The sequence below is a fragment of the Bos mutus genome, chromosome 8 (assembly GCF_027580195.1).
Source record: "Bos mutus isolate GX-2022 chromosome 8, NWIPB_WYAK_1.1, whole genome shotgun sequence".
Taxonomy (NCBI): domain Eukaryota; kingdom Metazoa; phylum Chordata; class Mammalia; order Artiodactyla; family Bovidae; genus Bos; species Bos mutus.
In genome coordinates, this window is record NC_091624.1 from 55177605 (window position 1) to 55183604 (window position 6000).

Consider the following 6000-nt stretch of genomic DNA (forward strand, 5'->3'; position numbering starts at 1 on the left):
TTCAATCCTCAGAGCCTCTGTCCCAGGTCTGGAAAGCCACCATCTATCTCCGAGTTCTCACTTATTTTCTCAAAACTTACTTAGTTCAAGTGCCTCTTGCAATGTGACACCTTTCCTGAGTCCAAGAATAGTTCACTCTGCTCTTTGTGTCCTAACTCCATTCCACATATTCATATGCATATAGCGACTGAACTGAACTGATACCCATGCAAGACCTGAGCTCCTGGAGGGGAAGGAATTCATCATCTCTGTATCCTTGCCAAGGGAAGACTCACATATTTGATGAATGAATCATTGGAACAAAATGGTGATGAGTGGTATTTGTACTAGATATTTCTTAAAGATCAACTCATTATCTTCCCCACAATAAGGTGAATGTTCTCAGTCATCACAAGTGATTTGACAACTCAAAATGTTAAGTCATCACCTACAGCCATAGCCTGCCTTCTATATAAACAAGTAGCCTTCATTTAGAAGACAGCTGTACATCACTTGGGCCCTCCAATGTGATAAAGAAAAATATCACAGCCTGCCAGCAGCTTGCTTGTTTCACAGTGCCTTGTTTTCCAGCCCATAGGATAATGATCCAATGAACAATGTTGATCAGACTGAAGGAGGGCAGGCTGTGAACATGAAATAAATAATGGCCCTCTAACATGTTGGAATAAAGCATATTTAATATCTTTGGAACTTACATTAACAATCATTTTAGATTATTGAGCGGGCCTTGGTTTTCTGTTTACTGGAGCATTGAAATTGCCTTCTGGAGATTGACGTTACTGGGCTGGCAAAATAGTTCAATCATGCTGGCCCCTTCAGTGATAGTGACGTCACTGTAGTTGTGCTCTCCAGGAAATTTTCCTCTTTTCTCCAATCCTAATGCCTCACGAGGGTGTCTCTCGGGTATGAGGTAAAAATGATTTGTAGAGATCTGTGAAGGCTGAGGGTCCAGTTTTCTACTATGCTAGTGATGATTTATCGGAGAAGGCAATGGCACCCCACTCCGGTACTCTTGCCTGGAAAATCCCACGGATGGAGGAGCCTGGTGGGCTGCAGTCCATGGGGTCGCTGAGTCAGACACGACTGAGTGACTTCACTTTGACTTTTCACTTTCCTGCATTGGAGATGGAAATGGCAACCCACTCCAGTGTTCTTGCCTGGAGAATCCCAGGGAGGGGGCAGCCTGGTGGGCTGCCGTCTATGGGGTCGCACAGATCGGACACGACTGAAGCGACTTGGCAGCAGCAGCAGTGCTGATTTATGCTTCCTTAGGATCCTACAATGCCGCACTCTGAGGTTTGCAGTTCTGTGGTTCTGCTGGTTTCAAACCAGTCAGCATTAAGCCTTTTGCATTAGTAGGACAGATTTTCACCCCTACTGCCTCTAATCTCTGACAGGCAGAGGTGAGGTTGGAGGTTGGAAAGCTGCACCCTCCCTCTTCCCTGCTTTCCTGTGTGACCACTCCAAATAAGACACAGGTAAAAGATACTACAGGGGAGGCCTGCTTCAGAAGCAGCCTGTCAGGCCTCTGATACTCTTCAGCATTTCTGAGATCCAATTGAAATGTATGTTTTGGCTTTGCCAGGGGGAGAATGGGTGACTATCCTCTCATAACATTTCTAGTGTCTGGAAAGATCCAGTCATGTGCCTGAGGCAAAGGGCATTAAAAAGAAGAGTTCTGCTGTCACCTGCTTCAAATTGTTCTTGCCTGCAGCATATAAGAAAAGTGTCTGTGCTGAAGAAAGAGGAGATGGGGAGGACGGACTGCTTTTTCGCTCCAGGCAGCTGAGAGAGGCAGGAACATTTAATGTTAAAAGCTGAAAACTTTGCTATTAAAATCAAGGGGTGAGGAAGTTATTTTCAACAGGCTCCCATGTCAAATACTGCTCCCTCCTCTACTGATTTTTTTTCACCCTGATCACACATTTTATTCTCAATCTCAATAATTGCAGGGGATTGGATTATACCAATATTCTAAAATTGGATTATTATACCATAATCCAATTATACCTTGAGATACATATTTTAGGGAATAAAATGTACATATTTTAGGGGATAAAATGTTCAGTTGCAAATAAATTTAAGAGCCAAGACTTACTATCCTTCTACACTAATTTCCAATGTTATGATGACAAATTACCACAAATTTAATAACTTAAAACAGAAAAATTTATTCTCATACAATTTTGGAGGTCAGAGGTTCAAGACAGGTATGACTGAGCTAAAATCAAGGTGTCAGGAGGTCTGTGTTCTTTCTAGAAACTCTAGAGTAAAATTTATTTCCTTATCTGTTCCAGCTTGTGGAGTCTGCCCACATTTCTTCACTTATGGCCTTGGACTACTTTGATCTCCATCATATGCTTTCACCATCATATCATTACATCTGCTTTGACTCTCATATTCCTGTTCCTCATATGAGAACTCTTATGATTACTAGAGACCCACCAGTATAAACCAAGATGCTCTCCCATCAGAAGATCTTTAAGTTAATCGCATCTACAAAGACCTTGTTATCATATAACATAGCATATTCATAGGTGTTAGGATCAGGATGTAAGCATATTAGAAGGCCACTATTCTGCCTACCACACTTTCATGGAAACTCACTATGCTTTAATAGCACATTCAAGGATGCTACTGGAGATCAGTGGGGAAATAACTCCAGAAAGAAGGAAGAGATGGAGCCAAAGCAAAAACAACACCCAGTTGTGGATGGGACTGGTGATAGAAGCAAGGTTCAATGCTGTAAAGAGCAATATTGCATAGGAAACTGGAATGTTAGGTCCATGAATCAAGGCAAATTGGAAGTGGTCAAACAGGAGATGGCAAGAGTGAACATTGACATTCTAGGAATCAGCGAACTAAGATGGACTGGAATAGGTGAATTTAACTCAGATGACCATTATATCTACTACTGTGGGCAAGAATCCCTTAGAAGAAGTGGAGTAGCCATCATAGTCAACACAAGAGTCCAAAATGCAGTACCTGGATGCAATCTCAAAAACGACAGAATGATCTCTCTTTGTTTCCAAGGCAAACCATTCAATATCATGGTAATCCAAGTCTATGCCCTGACCAGTAGCAATGAAGAAACTGAAGTTGAACAGTTCTATAAAAACATACAAGACCTCCTAGAACTAACACCCAAAAAAGATGTCCTTACTGGAATGCAAAAGTAGGAAGTCAAGAAACACCTGGAGTAACAGGCAAATTTGTCCTTGGAGTACAGAATCAAGCAGGGCAAAAGCTAATAGAGTTCTGCCAAGAGAAAACTGGTCATAGCAAACACCCTCTTCCAAAAACACAAGAAGACTCTACACATGGACATCACCAGATGGTTGACACTGAAATCAGATTGATTATATTCTTTGCAGCCAAAGATGGAGAAGCTCTATACAGTCAGCAAAAACAAGACCGGGAGCTGACTGTGGCTCAGATCATGAACTCCTTATTGCCAAATTCAGACCGAAATTGAAGAAAGTGGAGAAAACCACTAGACCATTCAGGTATGACCTAAATCAAATCCCTTATGATTATACAGTGGAAGTGAGAAATAGATTTAAGGGACTAGATCTGATAGAGTGCCTGATGAACTATGGATGGAGCTTCATGACATTGTACAGGAGACAGGAATCAAGACCATCCCCAAGAAAAAGAAATGCAAAAAAGCAAAATGGCTGTCTGAGGAGGCCTTACAAATAGCTGTGAAAAGAAGGGAAGCAAAAAGCAAAGGGGAAAAGGAAAGATATAAGCATCTGAATGCAGAGTTCCAAAGAATAGCAAGGAGAGATAAGAAAGCCTTCCTCAATGATCAATGCAAAGAAATACAGGAAAACAATAGAATGGGAAAGACTAGATATCTTTTCAAGAAAATTAGAGATATCAAGGGAACATTTAATGCAAAGATGGGCTCAATAAAGGACAGAAATTGTAGGGACCTAACAGAAGCAGAAGATATTAAGAAGAGTTGGCAAGAATACACAGAAGAACTGTACAAAAAAGATCTTCACTACCCAGATAATCACAATGGTGTGACCACTCACCTAGAGCCAGACATCCTGGAATGTGAAGTCAAGTGGGCCTTAGAAAGCATCACTATGAACAAAGCTAGTGGAGTAGATGGAATCCCAGCTGAGCTATTTCAAATCCTGAAAGATGATGCTGTGAAAGTGCTGCACTCAATATGCCAGCAAATTTGGAAAACTCAGCAGTGGCCACAGGACTGGAAAAGATCAGTTTTCATTCTAATCCCCAAGAAAGGCAATGCCAAAGAATACTCAAACTACCACACAATTGTACTTATCTCACACAGTAGTCAAGTAATGCTTAAAATTCTCCAAACCAGGCTACAGCAATACATGAACTGTGAACGTCCAGATGTTCAAGCTTGTTTTAGAAAAGGCAGAGGAACAAGAGATCTAATTGCCAACATCCGCTGGATCATCAAGAAAGCAAGAGCGTTCTAGAAAAGCATCTATTTCTGCTTTATTGACTATGCCAAACCTTTGACTATGTGGATCACAATAAACTGTGGAAAATTCTGAAAGAGATGGGAATACCAGACCACCTGACCTGCCTCTTGAGAAATCTGTTTGCAGATCAGGAAGCAACAGTTAGAACTGGACATGGAACAACAGACTGGTTCCAAATAGGAAAAGGAGTATGTCAAGGCTATAAATTGTCACCCTGCTTATTTAACTTATATGCAGAGTACATCATGAGAAATGCTAGGCTGGAGGAAGCACAAGCTGAAAACAAGATTTCTGGGAGAAATATCAATAACCTCAGATATGAAGATAACACTACCCTATGGCAGAAAGTGAAGAAGAACTAAAAAGCCTCTTGATGAAAGTAAAAGAGGGGAGTGAAAAAGTTGGCTTAAAGCTCAACATTCAGAAAACAAAGATCATGGCATCCGGTCCCATCACTTCGTGGCAAATAGATGGGAAAACAGTGGAAACAGTGGCTAACTTTATTTTTCTGGGCTCCCAAATCACTGCAGATGGTGATTGCAGCCATGAAATTAAAAGACGCTTACTCCTTGGAAGGAAAGTTATGACCAACCTAGATAGCATATTAAAAAGCAGAGACATTACTTTGTCAACAAATGTCCATCTAGTCAAGGGTATGGTTTTTTTCGATGTGAGAGTTGGACTATAAAGAAAGCTGAGAGCCGAAGAATTGATGCTTTTGAACTGTGGTGCTAGAGAAGACTCTTGAGAGTCCCTTGGATTGCAAGGAGATCCAACCAGTCCATTCTAAAGGAGATCAGTCCTGATTGTTCATTGGAAGGACTGATGTTGAAGCTGAAACTCCAATACTTTGGCCACCTGATGTGAAGAGCTGACTCATTGGAAAAGACCCGATGCTGGGAGGGATTGGGGGCAGGAGGAGAAGGGGACGACAGAGGATGAGATGGCTGGATGCCATCACCAACTCAATGGACATGGGTTTGGATGGACTCCGGGAGTTGGTGATAGACAGGGAGGCCTGGTGTGCTGTGGTTCATGGGGTCGCAAAGAGTCGGACACGACTGAGTGACTGAAGTGAACTGAAAGGTTCTCCAAAGTCTTATAAGAAATTGTGTTTTATTTTCTTTAACCCAAAGAGTCCCAAGTCTATTTCCAGTTTCTGTTTAATTCCAAGAATATCTGTTCTTAGAAGAACACAGCTTAAGAAATGGAATTGGGATTGACATATATACACTGTTGAAACTTTGCATAAAATAGATAAATAATGAGAACCTACTGTGTAGCACAGGAGCTCTGCCAGTGCTCTGTGGTGACTTAAATGGGAAGGAAATCCAAAAAATAAGGGATATATGTATATGTGAAGCTGATTCACTGTGCCATACAGTAGAAACCTACACATCATTGTAAGCAACTATACTTCAATAAAAATTAATTTTAAAAAGGAATGGAAGACTTATAGTCATTCCAGCTTTAAGAATTTAATATCTGAGATCTTTTTTACTTACTTATTCACTCTTAAGTTAATGGG